The 18,122-nt window shown below is 44.0% G+C and overlaps 1 protein-coding gene across 3 annotated transcripts in view; it reads right to left on the reverse strand.

Annotated features, from left to right (window-relative positions):
* Positions 1–18,122, reverse strand: part of TSPAN18 (tetraspanin 18) — a 123,086-nt gene that overhangs the window by 91,616 nt on the left and 13,348 nt on the right. The window contains exon 1 of one of the 3 annotated variants that reach the window (XM_071427566.1): positions 4,462–4,551. The exons of the other annotated variants lie outside the window; for them this stretch is intronic. The gene's annotated coding sequence lies outside the window, so the exon portion shown is untranslated. Of the gene's footprint in view, positions 1–4,461; positions 4,552–18,122 lie in introns of those variants that run through there. 3 annotated transcript variants of the gene reach the window in all.

Below are 18,122 nucleotides of genomic sequence, written 5' to 3' on the forward strand. Positions count from 1 at the left end.
TTGTTGGCCTCAACAATAAATCTCTTTATGTATTCTCTCTTAAAACTCCTGCTTATCAAGACTTGTTACCCCTATTCACACTGTGCATGCCTATTCTTATAGCTAAGTAGAACTTGTTTATGGTGAATTCTCAACTATCTCAGCATCTCCAACTGCTACTGAAAGGCAGCATAGCAGTTGGAGGCGTCAAGGGAGAGAGTTGTCCTCAGATCAACTCCGACAGAGGAACTCCTCAGTCACATCCTGTACTCCTGAGCATGGCAAGACCAGGCTGACAGTCTGGGCCTGACAGCTCGGTGACATCTCTTGTCAATAGAGTCTAGAAAAGCTTTTTATGGTAGCTGACAGAAGCCATAGTAGTAACTTAAGACAGGTTCATGCTCCACTTATTTTGCTAGTGTTTGGTTTAGTGAGGTACTTCCATAAATTTTCAGGATAGACTCCATTAGAGAATGCCCAGATTAGACAGGGACAGGTACCTTAAAGGATTCAAAGCCCAGCCTTCTAATTTTGTTAAAGAGTAACTGTGATTCTCCACTCTGAAAACGGGTGGGTCAGTCCAAGGCCCATCATGAAGGGGCTATAGACTGGTATTTAAAGTTATGGCATCAAAAATCATTACTATGGACTGGATAAGCAGAACAGTGGGTGCCAGATGGGAGGGTAGCAATATAGAGGGCAGATGGAGCCATGAGCTGAGGGAGGGGAGGGAGCAGACACAGGATTATATCCTGAGCTGTGGGCACTGCACAGGGCTAAGGCTGGAGAAAGGGAGCAGGCAGGGACTGCAGCTCACCAGCCCCTCCAGGGAAATCTGCTCCCAGCCTCCAAAAGCATGCTTTTCATAAATCAGCCAACAGCTCCTTAATGTGCAACTTCACCCTCAACACCACAACGGGCAGAGATGCATCCAATCAGGGTTGGCTCCGGAGTGCTCTGCCAGCAGAAGTAGCTGAGTAAATTACAACACTCTCCTCAGGATCATTACAGAGAAAGAACAGCTGGAGACAAGATCCTGGAATATGAATGGCTCACAAAGAAATCCAGATAACAAAGCACAGCTAATGTATGTAGAGCTGTGGTGTCTGATAACATGAGAGCCCATTAAAGGACCAAGGGGTGCCAAAAATATGCTTCAAGTGAAAAAACAAAACATAAATGCAAAACAAAAAACAACAACAAAACTCAAAAAACCCATAAGCAACACATGTAATGGAAAAGGGATAAAAAAAAATAAATTCCTTAGTGTGAGGCCACAAGCCATACAAAGGGGCCCTCAAGACCACAAGCTCTACTGCTGGACACTGACATCTGTGGCATGTTCAGCAGGGCCAAGTCAAACACACCACAGCTAGGTCCAAGTAATATTGCAGCTTTGTGTGGAGATGCAAACTCGAGTTCTGGAGGCAGTAGGATGGCCACAGCATCCTACACATCTAAGGCTCTGTTTACTCGTTGTCCTGATGCCATTGTATTACTTCCAATTCCAGAAGCACTTTTCTAAACACTCTCTCTGGCATCTCTTCGGTGCAATATAGGCAAAGGTATAAACAGCTTTTCCATCTCATTTTATCTCTCTTCCTCTCTTTCTGCAAGTCTGTTTCTCTCTTTGCACAAAGAAGTGCAACATCAGTTAAGTCATCCAGCAAATGGAAAGTGGTTACAGTTTCTGCTGAAAGGGATGCTGTAGCCATGAAACTACCACTACAAGCAGTGATTTGAAGTCTAATAGAGCAGGAAGCAGCAAAATATGCAATAAAACTTCCAGAGAATATCCACACTAAGCACACATTAGGCTAGAAGCAGCTGTGGCCATACCAAATTCAAGGTCCCCAAAATGAAATTTGCCTGTGCCTGAAAGAACCTGCTTCATTCAATATCCTTTAAATCTGATTGAATCAGACAGTTTCAGTGGTTCTCACACACAAGCCATGCAAGTTCAGCAGCTGTGAGCACTCTCTTCAGTATCATGCCCTTGCCCTTTGAGCTTGCTTTAGGTACCACACTCGAAAGCTCTAGAGATTCTTCAAACCATCCAGGGACACAGGTCTGATCAAGCCAGACATCATCTCTACAGCAGCAACACCCCTAAGGGCAGGTCCACGTCTTGTTTTCCCTGCAGTGCTGGTGATTGGAGCTGGGAGATGGTAATCCAGACCAGAAATCAGGAGCCCTCACTAGCAGTGTGGCTCTGGCACAGACCTTATCTACACAGCTCTGCTTTGGCAGCTCCCATAGCAGCCCATGGTTCACCTGTGTCTCAGTTTTCTCACCCTGTACCACGGGCAGCACGCACCATTTCTGTATCTCACTGGAGTGCTGCGTTACCTGTGGTTTGCTCACTCCTACAGAGAGACCAAACAGCACATTTCCTCAGGTAAGCACATCAAGAGACAAGTTCTAGTCCCAACTTGAAGGATATATGAAAATTAATATCTTTGAGTCTCCTTTATACCCACCAGCAAAATCCACCCACTCCTGCAATTTGCTTTGAAATAAGGGGAAAAGCACTAATTGTTCAGATTTATTTGCTGGAGCACCTAAGAGTATGCATTCTCTGCAGACATGAACTTGCTCTGTCCCAGGGCTTGAGAAAATACCAGTTTTGCTGGTGCACAGCATTACCTATTGAAAAACTCACCACATCATGCACTACATGCACTTGCCTGACTAAACTTGGACTCTAAACCAGAACAAATATATTGCTGTGAAAAGCCCGAGACACGTCTGAGCAAGTTATTTCCAGATGATTTTCCTGTGAACATCTAACAAAACTGAAGTTTACATTAAATATACACTGAGGATTTTCTCTTTCTTTTGAGAGTAATCAACATCCAAGTTCCTCTGCCCCAGGAGGTACTGGTACAATCCACTCTGATTAGACTCAGAAGGGGGAGCAAACAGACAATTATTCTGATAACAATCTTATCTGAGACAGAAATGAGATTAGCAGCCTAACTGCAGTGATTCTTACCCAGATACACTGTTAAATTCTGACTAACCCAGCATGGGACAGGGAAGGAAGTCCCTATGGAGCTGTTGGCAAGTAAAGTGAGGTGAAATTCTTCCCCTGCTACTCCTTTTCCATCAAAGAGAATTATCTGTTAGGACCCAGTGACCATGAACAGCACAGGTTCCAGGCTAGACATGTTCCCGATATTGCAGCAGCTGAGCAATTTGTTCCCTCTAGTTTCCAACTGTTAGAATCTTGTAAGCAAAAACAGAGTAAAATTGGCTGGGACCCTTCCCTGCCAATGGGGAACAATTCCATCCTGCTGCCTCTTGTGTTATTTAATTTTTTCAAGTCTACTCTCAAAATTCTCAGAAAGTACAAATTAACTTCTCATGAACCTAATGACCAATACTGTTGTGAAATCCTCTATGAACGGTTTTGCTTGCACTTCTGTAACTTGATCTCATTGTTTTTAATTATTCCATTTAATATTAGCCAAATTAACTCCTGTCCCCAGAGTGTTTATTGCCTTCACACGTCTGGAACAATGAACAGTAACAGACAGGGCAACATGATGGGATATTAACAGAACTTCTCCAAGATAAGGATCCCAAATAAGTCTGCACTTTAATCTCACAAAGACAGATAATTAATACAGTAACAGGACAGAAGCCTAGCTGCTCAGAAGGTTGCTTGCACCATGCCTTTACCAAGAGGTTTACACAGGGGTCTTGTAAGTATTGCCTGCAGTGGGCACGGCACACTGGCCCTGAGATGTCAGCTTTAAGGCTGGTAAATCCAGATGCTGCAGGCTCTGCTCTGCAGCTGCAGGAATGTGCCTGTGGAGGGGTGGGGACACCCTCAGCAACGGAGCTGGTACTGTTTAATGAACTCTTTACATTGCACAATTGCAGGAATAGGTCAAAGACACAAAAAAAATCCCCACAGATTCACCAGAAATGCGATACCCAAAAGGAATAACAATTTCAACAATCTGGGTAAATCAAGCTGATGGTGATTTGAAAACTGGTAAAAGGCAGAGGGTTAAACTTTCCTCACGCAGTGTATGACAGCATTGTGCTTCAGTATTTGCAGTTTTCTTTACACATCTATTTAGACTAAGATGAATAACCTTATAAAAATACATAAGTAAGCAGCAGAAGAAATAGGCCAACTGCTGTACTTCTGCCTTGCTGATCTGAATTCATGGCATTTAGTCATAATCCTTCATATAGGAAGTTTATTTATACAGACAGGGATTTGGGGAATTCTGCAGGATTAGTCAATCTACAGCATTCTCAGGGCATGAATTTTAGCATCAGAGTTACACTGCCTGGATATTCAATGCCTAGAGTAAATATTTGGGTTGATGAAGGTTAAACAGATTAGACAAGATGAAGCCAGGGTTCTCTGCTTATTTACACACAAGCTTAAATATTGCTACTCTTCATTTAAGAAGCCTAATTTAAAAGAAAATCCCACAAAAGCAACAAACATAATATACTTACCCAACCTGAAGTGAGATAGCACCAAGATTTCTATCATCTTCAGCCTGGGTAGGCATGTGACAAAGCCACACACTGAATCACAAATCTCACACTCCTTGGCCTCCTTATGGGAAACACGCAGAGGAAACAACAGCTTCAGCACAGGCTTGCTGCTCTGAGTTTCAGCTGCACCAGGGAAATGGGATAAACAACCCCCTCCCTGTTCTATTCAAAAACAAGAGGGAAATAATTGGTGTGAAAACCATTTACAGTTCAGTTACACTTTTGTGATGTGAAGAGGCAGTTATGCACAAGGCTGTCTGGGACCTGACCATGTCCATAAGTCCTGCTGTGGAGAGGATTTCCAAATGTTCCCAGCAATGCCACTCATCAGCTTTCATCAAAATCAGCAATAAATTCCCATCCATAGCAGGCAAAGCAGTGTTAAACTAAGTCCAGTTCCTACACCCAGCTGCTGTATCCTCCAGGCTTAGTGACATTTTCTGTGTCATATCAAGTCCCTGATCTAAGGCCCCTCCACTGCCAATAGGTTTTGGATCAGCTGGTGAAGGACCAAGCACTAGACACAAAAAGCAAAATTTTGATTTCACTCTTTGATACACAGGTGAAGACTGAAAGCAAACTGATAAGGCAGGTATGCCAGCAGGTACACAGATAGCACAAGCAGGGTTTGAGGAGGAGTGGCCAAGTATTCGTTCACATTTCAGTCCATTTGTACAGCTTCAATTTCTGAAACAATTTTATTAAAAGGAACAGACATTAAACTGTTTTCTATTAAGGCATCAAGAAAAATACCCCACTTGTGTCTAAATTAAATGCCTCTGCAGAACACTACTCTCACTTGCTGGATTTCCACCCTTCACTACTGCACATCACTCAGCCCTGACCCCACTGAGGTTGTGTTTTGTTTACCACAGTCTCAAGAAAATTTGTGTACAAATTTCAGACACTTTGGAGGAAGAATTTCCACCAATCCACGCTTACTCTGAACAGATGTAACATTCCTAAGAAGCTCTCAGCTGACTGCCTTTGAAGTCTGAAGAAAAAGGGAGGGGTGGGAGGGCTTGGGGGAGCATATTAAAAAAAAAAAAAAAAGCTCGACCTTGAAAGCTGCATTTCTTCCCTTAAAAGAAGAAGTCTCCAGGGACTCGTGAGCAAAATAAAAAGCAAATTCTCCAGATCCTTATCTCGTTATATTTTTGAGAGTGTTTTCTTTTGTTTCTTTGCTCTTGTCATCTTTTGGATTAAAGGACTTTCACAGAGGCAGCACATGTGCAAGTAAACCATTCACCATTCCAGATCTGTGCCCCCCATGCCAGGCCAGGGCAACTCCCCCCACTTCAGCTTTTCCTTTTTAACAAAAGCACAGCCCAGCCTCAGACCCAAGCACGACAAGAAAAATTTCATGACAGGCAGCTTGCCAAGATGAGTTCTGCAAAGGTAAAGCATTGACCCAAAGTGAATTCCCACCCACAAAAGCACCCTCACAGCCAGTCACACCTTGTGATGGGTCAGTGTCTGGACAGCACGTACACAGCACTCAGACTTGCACACCGACTGCCCTCGGAGCTGCACTGTGACCTCTCACACAGCCATGGCTGAAAATATTATTTCATCAGACACAGCTTACACTTACCCAAAAATCTCAGTGGGGACTAAGTTAACTTTAACATGGCAAAAAGGGGCTGCCTTTTCTGTTTTGCTTCTCTCTGTCTGCTGCCATGTCTTCAGCATTCTTCTTCTCCTCTCTCTAACTCAGCTCCTCCTCTGTTAGCCTGCCCTATTAACCTTCTCTATATCCCACCCACCCAAATTTGCACATTATTAAGCATCCAGAGCCTTTTGTTCAGGTCCTTAAACAAAAGCATGGCTACTGCATTTCCTGGCAAGAGGTGTCTCATACCCAGCAATCACTTAGGGCAGCTCTAATAGACTCATTACTCCCAAATACAAAATCCGGGCACGCCAGACAGGCGAATTCAAGGACATGTCCTTTCCCGAATTCCACAGAGCAAGATAAGCCTGCGAGCCTTGCGCTTACTTTATCTTAACTAAGAGGCTTCCCCCGTTTTCTCACTCAGTAAGAAACTAATTATTTGCCACTGAGGCATGGAATAGGTTAAAGTTTCCTCTGTCCTGTCTCAGTTCCCTTTGCAGATTAGGGGAAAACAATGAAGTCTCCGCACTTTGTGATATTGCTAATGCTTCCTGTGGGGATAGCAGCACCGGCTGCAAAGAGGATTATGATCACAGTTTAAAAGGAGTGTGCGCTGTACTGCCGCAAGAGGTTCGAGCTTATCAGGAAAGAAACCGAGCTGCCCCCAAACTATGCACTCGGGACTCCTGCCTGCCTTTGGTTCTGGCTGGTGGCTGTGCCTCAGATCACACACCAGCTTATCGGGAGTGATAAAGCAGAGGCTGATCTTGGAGGGGCTGGGGGGATAAATGAGTAACGCTGTGCAAACAGCTTGCAAACATTCACCATCAGAACACACAGCAGTGTTTACAGATCTTCCCACCACATTCATCTGCAACAAAACACCGGGCTGGCAGGGTGCAGGGGCTGTGCATTCCTGGCCACAGCTGGGGAATTTGAAAGAAAAAGTGGAGGAGCACCACTAGCCATGGTGATGTTGGCTGGCCTTCCAGAAGCAAGGCTGCAAATGCTTTGAAAAGCACAGCATCGCCAGTGAGATCTGCTCCAAGCAGATTTAGCTTTGAGGTGCAGCTTCAGTGCTGATAAAGGGTCTCTGCCAGTCTCAGTGCTGAGCACAGAACGGACTCATTGGTGGATAATAAGAATTGCTGCTGTGGAATCATAAGGTGCATTTCTATCACTGGGCCCTCTAAGGAGCAAGACACAAGTTTATTCACACCCATTCATCTCTACCAGCACAACTGCTTTTTTATAATGACAAGGCTTTGGCCAAAACAGCAATCAAAAATTCATTGACTTCAAATAGTGCCTAACCTACACGGCAGGATGCAACTACAGGTCAGCATGGCCCTTTTTTCCCCCTTGCATAGTTAAGCCAGCATGAAAACCTGTGTCCTTTTGGTTGACACACAGTGACATGTGTCGAGAGGGCTTTGTTGTTCCAATTGGTTTGGTTTTTTCTGTTTGGTTTGGCTGTTGTTTGTTTCTTTTTTTAAACGCTATGCCTGTGCTTGCTCTCCTCCAAGTAATTTTTACAACTGATACCAGCTGAAGTTATCAGATATTCCCCTTCACCCTTAGTTCTATTCAGAGAGGTTTAATAGCTCCCTATCTGCTTGCTAGAGGCTACAACAACAAGCAATAGCATTAATGCATGTTCTCCTGAATTTTTATAGGCTTAAAAATCCCTGAGGTTCGCCCAGCATAGCACTGTCTCATTACACACTGCTGTTCCAAGCAGTTTTTGCCAACTCCCACCACACTCCAGAAACACCACAGACCAAACCTCCCAACCAGCCATAATACTGAACAAAACAACAGTTTTAAGATGCTCACAAGGCACTTCCATGAATTGTTGCATGCTTTAAACCAAGCTGTTTGACTTCTGCAGAGGGATAAGGTCTCTTACAGTCAGCGAAAGCTTGGATGACTTTTGCCGACTGAAATAAACCTTCTTGTGCTGGTAGAGCTCAGGCATCTTTACTGAACTTTGCTGCTGGATGCCAGGCTTGCCCAGGTTCCCTCTCTATCCACTGCTCCTTACCATTAATCTCTGTTGAAGAGTAAAGGGAGTAGAACTGAAAGACCAAAGACTTTCCTGGCTGTTACAACACAGACCAGAAATTTTCCCATCAACATGACCCCAGCCAGCTTGTGCTTTTAGGGACTTGAGAGCACCATAGAGACCTGAATTCCAGCTGGCCTAATGGCTGAGATGCTCCCTTTAACTCTGAGAACAATGGGGGCAGAGACACGCATTATTAAATTAAATAAAGTCACTGTCTTTCAAATTTTAATCAGGTCATCGTGTGGGCCCTGAGCCTTGGAAAGGACAACCTTCAGTGTACTTCTCAATTTCACATGCTGAGAGCCAGGTGACTTAAGGTATGCAAGGAAACTTCATACCTCAGAAAAAATGTCCTGCTTGATGGTAAGTGTTTTAGAGATTACTAAAAAGAGTAATAGGATTATTTGATAACAGGTTCTGCACAAGGCAACAGTGAGAGGAAAAGCAGCCTAAGCAAGGAGGACCAGCACAGAAGGAAAGAGAAATCCAAAGAATCTATCTAGGTGGAGTTTGAATACAGAGGCTTGAAAAAAAATAAATTGATAAGACTGAATCCAGGTCTAGTTAAAGGCCCTTTATCACCATGTTTCTGCATCATCTGCAGAAAAGTCATTCTTGTTAGCAACATGGATATTGAATTGTATCAGCAGCACTCCACAAGCTTTCCACTCAAATCTAGTCAATGTGTCCCTGCTCCTTCCATCCTCAGCGGCTCAGAGCCCTTTTGACTGACAGTGGCATCCATGATCATACTGAAGAGATCTTTGATACCCCCCATAAAGGGGACCCATCCACAGGATGGGCTGTTGATTTAAAACAAAAGAAAAGCAGACACACTTTGCCAGGCTATCACTGGCAGAGCCAATCAAAACTGCTATCAAAGAGAAAGCTGGGAACAAGCAATCAGAAGTAGCTATACAGGCAAACTACACACCTCTGTCCTGTTTGACAATGCAGGACAAAGCCTACATAAAGTCTACCTCAAGATTTAACTGAAAAGTTATTTAGATAACTTACTGTCCAACTTTCAGAAAAGAATAGGTACACAGAAGAATTGCAGCCACACTAAACAGGAGAAGCATCAACACTTCATGTTAAAACATGTTATTTTTCAACATGGGCCTTAATGTCAAATGTAGTGATTCATTTTAGGACCTGCACAGACTCAGCAATGCATTTCTCGCACTTCTCACCAGTCACCTCTACCACAGCAAAAGACAAACCAGACTGGACTGCACTGACCATATCATACCCAGGAGCTCCACACTTCTATGGTCTCCTGAGCCTGCTTACCTGAAAGACATTTATCACTCTTAACACTTTAAACTGGGAAGTGTTTGCTACCTGCTTGGATTCATCTCACTCTGCCTATACAGAAACTATGGTATATCAACTTTCAGAATGCAATTTATACATTTCTAAAATCAATCAGAATCCCTAAGCTTTTACAAAAGGAGATGAAAAATATTACTGTCAAACGTCCATCAGACCTAGAAGCCTAGGTGACTGTCATACATTAAAGAAATTAAAAGGCTGCATTTGAGATAGTATATGCTCTTCCCATCCCTATCTTGAAAGGCTATGATTAAAGTACTCTAAGAATCAAAATTCAATTTCTTTCTGGTCTTGCAAACAACATTGGCCTTGAGCTGAATGCTGCCAGCCTGCCTGCAGCCTTTGAGGAGATTAGGCTTTTACCAGCCAGCTATGAGAATCTTAAATCCAGTATTAATCCTAATTCCCATTTACCCACATCTTCATTGTGCAGTGAAAGCAGGCTGTACATGAACTTGCACATTCATTCTTCCATGTGCAATGATCTGTGTCACCAACAACAGATGCTAAGCTTCATGTATGTTTAAGAAACACATTCCAGCCCTGGTTTACAGAAAATCACAGCAAAAGAGAGACTGGAGCTAGAAAGAGTTTGTCACACAGGGATGATTTCTGAGAGATTGCATGAATGGGAAATTTTCAGCACAAAAACTTTTATCAGTCAATAACAGGAGATTTCAGTCCTGGCTTGGAAGAAAACAGGATGAACAACCAGGTCACAAGGACACAGAAGCACCTGTGACCCTGACTCCATAATCAAGGTGCAGTGGTGTTGCCAGCATCACCCCACCAGTACCAAACCATCGCATGACAACCACTGGGACTACAGAAAGCACTGCCCGTCATCACCATGATCAGGGTCACTGCCAGGATAAGTCTGGGGACAAGAGACTCGGCATTTCCCCTGAGCAAGCCTCTTAGAGGTTCTGCAGCTGGCACAGCCCACCTTGCCACCCTCTCACCATGAGCCCCAGGGGTCAGGTCAAACTTAGGCAAGGCCCACCAGAATAAAGGCATCACCTGCCATGGTCTCCTGAGGCTGAGCTGCCAGACTGGCTACAGAGGCTTTTGCTAAAGTTGTCTCTTCCTAGCTGTCCTGGGGTGTCTTTATGCTTGTATCCCCATTCATCTGTTTAGCCCAGAAATAAGTTTTGCACCTTTGAGACTGGTTCCAAGAGCGAAAGTGGGGAAGAAGTGCGGAGTTTGTTATCAGAAACTGCACTTGCTCCCTGCATCCTGCTCCTGGACTGTGCTGTCTGCAGACAGACAGACAGCAGGACAGAGCTCTCCTTTGCTTTTAATTAGTTTTTAGCTACCTGAGACAGAGAAGTTCCCTGGACTGTGGTTGTCTTTTTTCTTGGAACTGTTTAAACCTACTCTGGACAGAACACCCAGAGGAGCACCAGCAGCTCGCACCTGATAGCAGACTGAGTGAGCTGAGCTACAGCCCACCAAGGGGACTTTCTGAGTTTGTCATCTCTTTAGATCAGCAAGAGGTTTTTATTGCTTAATATTGTTCTTTTTTTTGTTGTTTTTTGTTTGTTTGTTTGGTTGGTTGGTTTTTTGTGCTGCTGAATGCTTTGCCTGTTAAATAAACAGTTTTTTCCTACTTTCCTCCAAGGAAATCTTTTCCCAAACCAGCTGGGGGAGCGGTCACTTAAATCTGCTTTCTAGAGGAACCCCTTTGGAGGTTTCCTCCCAAATTTGCCCTAAACCAAAACAGTAGTGTAAAGGCCAAGAAGCCAAAGCAGATATTCCTATGTCCTTTCTAACATCACTCTACAGAAATTCCTTTTCAAATCCTGTGTTGGCAGCCAAATTGGACACATCTCCAGGCTGCCAAGCTTGCTGGATCATCCATGGCAAGGTCAGATCATTCAGTGCCTCTTGGTATTCCTAGACAAGGAATACTGATCTCAGAGACAAAGCAACTGAAAGTGAGGACAGACTGCTGCTTCATCTGCTATCAAATGGGACAATTTCTGTTCATTTACAAAGAAGATCTCACAGATATTTGAAAAAAAAAATTAATATTTCCTGTGTTTAAAGCACAAGAATTCATTGCAGATGAAAGGAATCTTTCAGGAAACACATTCCCAAGAGAACAAAAAATGTATTTGGCACCACCGCCTGTTACAAGCAAAAGGACAGGCAAGGGAGCCAACAACAATTATGATTTTTTTTTAGTAAGTACAGCAATTGGTGAAAACCTTTCTTTCCATCAACTTCTAAAAAAAAGCCACCTGAACTTCCCAAACTAAAAATGTGATGAGATTTAGGGACTATACTCTCCAAATGGAGGCACAGCTATAATCCCTTCTCCTTGCAACTGGCTATTACTTGTTGCTTGCCCACTGGGACTCTCCAGTGGAGATCCCAATGAAGTTGTGGTGCACTGCAGTAACAGTAGGCTGGGCATCAGCTGAGCTGTGGTAACTCTCCGTGTGCATGCTCATCTTCTGAGGATGATGTGAGGTAATTTAATTTAGCAGTGATAGAGCTTGGTTAAATTGCATTACCTTTCATTTGCCATGGGCTAAGACCACACACATGGACAACAACCACAGCTCATCCAACAAATAATTTGACTGAGTGCCTGGCTTCTGGAATACTGCAGACTGGTTTGTATAGACTTTTTGCCTAAAGTTCAAGCCAATATTTGAACTGAGAACTTTCTCTTTCCCAGAAGGTGTTCTACCCATCATGCTGCTACATGTCCTGGGGTAAGGTATCTTCAGTCTTGGGAATCTGGAAACACAAAGACTCTTGGTGGAAATAATTATTGCTACACTGAAGACTGAAATCTTTTAAAGCACAACAACTCCAAAGCTTTAAACCACATCAGTTTCTCCGAGAGGAGAGCAGAGATATGTCCAGTATGAGCAAACATATCTCAGGGAACTTTGCCTGTTTACTGTCATGGCTGCATCTCCTACAACTCCTCTCACCTCAGAAACAGACTAGTACCTTCAGAGAATCCACAGCCAACTTCTGAAAGATGGCAACTTGCAAGATCAAGACTGTGGTTGCTGTTAACCAGGCCTTCCACACACCTTCTTTGCTCATGCAGTCAAAAGAAAGGAGAATTATGGTTTTAGAACTAGGCAGGCATGTAAAAGGAAAAAAAAAAAGGCAGAAGCCTCCTATCAAAGAGGGTGACCTGTTCCCTTACAATAAATACCCTTTACAGACCATGCCTGCATATCCCACTGCCCCTTTGGCTAGTCCAACAACCTGCTTCACAGGCTCATCCAAAAGCCTGACTCTGCATGGCACATTCCTTCAGACATAGTAGAGGATTTTGTTTTGCATTGGTACTTAGCATTTAATCTGCAGAGATTACCTGCATACTTAATCAGAGAAGTGACATTGATGTGCCATGTACTTACACTCCACTGTAAATCCTGCTTTTCCCACTGCCAACACCTTCATCTTGTAGCATGCAAGGAGGGATTGTGGTGGAAGAATACAGCTCAAGCTCCCTTCTCTTCACACACTCGAAAACCCAAATGGAAAATGCAGAGTTGCACAGTTTAAAATTCATGTCTGCAAACCAACTATGGACACATTAGGTGACACCTGTTTATTCATGCAACCTTAAATTTTCAAGATTAAGTGAAAAGCATTTTTTGTGAGGAATAAGAATTAGAAAAAAGTAGAGATTTTTTTCCCAGTGATCACAAAAATTTCAGGGGGAATAATTTCTCACAAAAAAAAAATTGTTTGCAATTTCTAAAGCCACCCAGTGAGAAATGTAAGAATTAAAGAAAAAAGAGTCCACTGAAAACAGCCTTTTAATATACAGGAGATTGGCAAGTGAATTGTAACTGTCTAGGATGGGGAAAAATACAAGGAGATGGGCTGAATAGCTATTTCTTCTCACACACACACTGACTAAAGTAATAAATTTGCTGGAAACCAAACAGGAAACCATGGTCAACATGATGCTTAGTGCACAATGCCCCAGCCATATCTTCATGTTATTTAGAACAATCCACATTAAAACAGCTTTCCCTGAAGCTGGCTTCCCAAATGTCCTATCCAATCTACTTTAGGATGCCCCAAGCTATACAACACCTCAACAAACTCATGGCAAATGAGAAAGAAAAAGCCTGTTCCACAGTGTATCACTGCTATCTGCTCTCTTTACCTTGCTCCATCCAGTGTCTCCTTAGTCCCAAGCCCAAACAAATCTCTGCAGCAGTCCTTTCCATACTGCCTGCCCTTGCTCCTGCCCCCAGGAGCAACCAAACATTTCAGCTGCAAAATCGAAAAGACTGATGCTTTGAAGATTTGAAATAAGCTGGCAGCTCTTATTTAACAGTAAATATGCCTTAAAATAATAAATAAATAACATTACAGGTTCACAGAAACCTGAAAGCCATAAGCTTAATGGCCTAGATAGCCCTGCAGCTCAATGATTTGGGCTCTCCTGAGGGCTAAAATTGCCTGACTAGTCCTGATTAAAAAGATAAGCACAGACAGATCCATTGCTCTAAAATATTTCCAAGACAGCTAAAGGAATGACTGAGTCTCATGAGCCTAATAATACACAATTTCAGCCACTTATATCATCGGCTAGCCAAGTATTTACCTGGTTCCAAAGCAGAACTTTAACAGAATCTCGGTAGAGTTGAATGAGATATTCCTAACAGGTCAAGAACTTCAGCCAAAAACTTAAATAAATGGAACAGCAGCTCCTGCACAGACCTAACCAGGGCCCTCAGGAGCGTGCATGACTGGATGAGTTGCTGTGGCAGGCACAGACCTCCCACACAACAGAGGTGTCCTTGGCACTGCAGGCATGTCCTACAAAGTGGGTGGGGGGCAGGAGGGGCACCAATGTGAGCTCTTCAGCCTTTCCTGTAGGGTGCTGGTTGCAGGGAGTACCTGGCCTACACCACACCTGCAGATGGGCTCAACTGCTCATACAGAATTCGTCTATCCAAATGATGGGTGCATCAGTCCTCCTTCTCACTGGCAGAAGTGGCTAACAGATGAAAAGCTACTTAAAACTTAATTTCTGACTAAACCATCCATTTACAGTTGAATATCATCATTCTCACTTCCTCTCCATCAGCTCCATATATTGAAAGGGTTAAAAAAGACAGCAGAACCATTAGCATTTTGATAGCTTTCCACACATGTATAGCAAAAAGTCTTTAAAATTCATTGCACTGAGATAATCCTTCAAGTCTAGCATTTCCTCCTCAGCTTGAGGTAACCAACTGGTTTTCCTCCCCTTAATACCTTAATAGAAAGCTCCAAGGAGTTGCCAGGCTAGAAGTCTCATATATGCTCAAGAAAAGCAGAGTCCTGAAGTTCAAGAGAAGCCATGTAAGGTGTCTGGGGCTTAATTAAGAAACAACTGTAGGGGGCATCTTATTAGATACTGCTGTACATCACAGCTCACAACACATGCACACGCTGTTTTCCTTCCAAAACGCTGAGCACACACAGCTCCCACTAATTTCAGCTGTCACAGAAGGTGCTCAGCATCTCTGAGGAATGAACAAATTAAAAACCTTGACCCTGATTCCACTCAAGCTCAGGGACTCGAGCTCTCATCAAGATCAAGGCTGAATTTTTTAATAGTGTAAAAAAATCTCAAGAACAAAGCTGTGATTTTGAACTGCACAACTGGCATTAATACTCAGCAGCTCCCCACCTGTGCCTGGGATGTTATTTTTTTTTACAGCATGTGCTGTTTTAATAACTCCAAAGCAAATTGCTTTCTCAAGGAAGCACCCGGGAGCGCCTCGGGGCAGGGAAAGAGGCCATCTCGCTTTGTGGCTTTGATTAGGTTTGCTGCAGTGAAAACAGGCAGATGCTGCAGGACCACATCACTCCTCAGATACCACTAAAGCATAGGACTCAAGGAGTCACTAACTTGTTAAGGGCTATTAGGCCTGATAATATGCTCTTCCCAAACACTATTTTTGGGGGAAATCAGTCTGAAAAACCAATCTGTTCAGAGGAAAATGTTTGTTATGAACCCCAGCACACTTCTAAGGAAGTTTAACAGGCAAGAAGTTGACATTCCAAAGAAAGAGTAGCAGCGAATGCACTGCAGTACTATGAGGAAAAGAAGGTTCAGATCTCAGGGCCACCACCTGTAGTCTCCCACACTCTAATGCATATTCCAAACCATGAAATATTGACTATTTTGGCTGAAGTAAAAATTTCCCCACCCTTAACTCCATTCTTTCCTTAAAACTTCAGAAGCTCTTTATTTTCTATGAGAAAAAACCAACCAACCAAGTCTTGCCCCTAACATCCTCCTGCAAAAAAATTCCAAACACCTCACAAATAGAGCTTCATTTACAGAGAAAAAGTTGTCCTATCCAAATTTAGTAAATGCACAATTAACACAGCAAAAAGAAGAAAAGGCCTTAGAAACATATCACTGAGTTACTTGGGACATTTGGCTCTAAGAGCACAGCAAAACAAGTCATTTATTAGGGATAAATTTAGCTGGGAAAAATCTTCTTATGACACAGGAAATACTCCCTCCCAATTTTTTAAACATGAGCTATCTTTCCTAGGAGTAAAATTTGGATAGGTGTTATTCTGTTATTTTCTAGCGTGTTACAGGTTTCCCATAGTACCCTCAGCAAGTTATTTAGATTTCACTTACATCGGTAAAATGGGAATTCTCTGCCTCAAAAAGGTGCTACAAGGATATAAGCCATTTGCAACTGTGAGAGGTTCAGATAATGTGGACCACACAGACACTCAATAAACAAGTGGTAGATAATTGCTGTGACATGAAACAGAGAGGCTGCATCTGCCAGAAAATTTCTGAGCAACTGACTCATCCTGGTGGGCCAGTCTAGGATAGTTCAGATGCCTGCCCAATCTGTTCCTGCAGGCACACTGCTCTGCTTCATTATCCAGCAGCCAAGCTCTGATCTCTATCTCAGGGTGCACACACACCACCAAATGCTACCAGCACCACAAATCCTCCTTCAAACACATTTGCAGTTTTTGGAAGGGTGAGAAAATTACCTGCATCTGTTTCACCACCTCCTTGCTAGACAATAGTGTATCTGGACAAATCTCTGCTTCACTTAGGCAGAATTCATCTCAAGGAATAAAGCTCAGGGATAGCAGAGCAGAAAGGGGAAAGGAAGAAACAAATCTTGTCTATGAAGAGTTACCTATGAAGCTACAGGACAGCCAGATTCAAGCAGTCTAACATTTAATCATACTCCATTTTAAAAAAATCTGTGTTTGGTCCTACTCCACACTGTTGCACTCCATAAAGAATCAAGGATTACAGGTGAAGATTGTAGCTTCTTGTTAAAGCACAGTCTACAGATGTAATCTTGTAGGAAGTTAAGGGAAACAGATTCACTATCCTGGTGCAGCCTGACTTTATTTCAACAGGACAAATGTAGAATGTGGCTCAATCATACATCTAAGACCTCAGCTTGCTGGAACTATTTTCAGACTAACCTTTTTTTTTCGTTCACCATCCCTGATTCAGAAGAAAAGAGTGAAGTCTTATATCAATAGCTTGCTTTTCCCAATAATTTAGGTATACTTAAAAATGGGCAGAATTTAGACATGAAATGGATGCAAATAGTCAGGTCATTCTGTGATGAGAAGATGCAAAGTGACTTTATAGGGCAAAAGGTGCAGTCCTTGAAAAGGCCTCATATTACAGCTATTATTGAGAGAACAGGTTCACAGTTGAAGGCTCTGAAGAAAGGTAGCAGCTTACCTTTTGTCTCAATCTCTCTGGGAGCCTCTCAGGAGCCCTGGGCCAGTCCCGAGTCGGCAGACACCGGGGGGCAGCCCCAACACGGCCGACAGCGGGGAGACACTGTCTGTGTGTGCCCCGAGGGTACTGAGGGCACCTGGGCTGGCAGGGAGACACTGTCTGTGTGTGCCCCGAGGGTGCTGAGGGCACCTGGGCTGGCAGGGAGACACTGTCTGTGTGTGCCCCGAGGGTACTGAGGGCACCGGGGCTGACAGCAGGGAGACACTGTCTGTGTGTGCCCCGAGGGTGCTGAGGGCACCTGGGCTGGCAGGGAGACACTGTCTGTGTGTGCCCCGAGGGTGCTGAGGGCACCTGGGCTGACAGCAGGGAGACACTCTCTGTGTGTGTGCCCCGAGGGTGCTGAGGGCACCTGGGCTGGCAGGGAGACACTGTCTGTGTGTGCCCCGAGGGTGCTGAGGGCACCTGGGCTGGCAGGGAGACACTGTCTGTGTGTGCCCCGAGGGTACTGAGGGCACCTGGGCTGACAGCAGGGAGACACTGTCTGTGTGTGCCCCGAGGGTACTGAGGGCACCTGGGCTGACAGCAGGGAGACACTGTCTGTGTGTGCCCCGAGGGTGCTGAGGGCACCTGGGCTGACAGCAGGGAGACACTCTCTGTGTGTGCCCCGAGGGTGCTGAGGGCACCTGGGCTGACAGCAGGGAGACACTGTGTGTGTGTGCCCCGAGGGTGCTGAGGGCACCTGGGCTGACAGCAGGGAGACACTCTCTGTGTGTGCCCCGAGGGTACTGAGGGCACCTGGGCTGGCAGGGAGACACTGTCTGTTGTTGTTCTTCTATTATTTCTAGAGTCCCATATTGTTGTTATTATTAGATTTC

This window comes from Agelaius tricolor, unplaced genomic scaffold, assembly GCF_023055355.1.
Source record: "Agelaius tricolor isolate 1412-34295 unplaced genomic scaffold, bAgeTri1.0.p SCAF_5, whole genome shotgun sequence".
Taxonomy (NCBI): Eukaryota; Metazoa; Chordata; class Aves; order Passeriformes; family Icteridae; genus Agelaius; species Agelaius tricolor.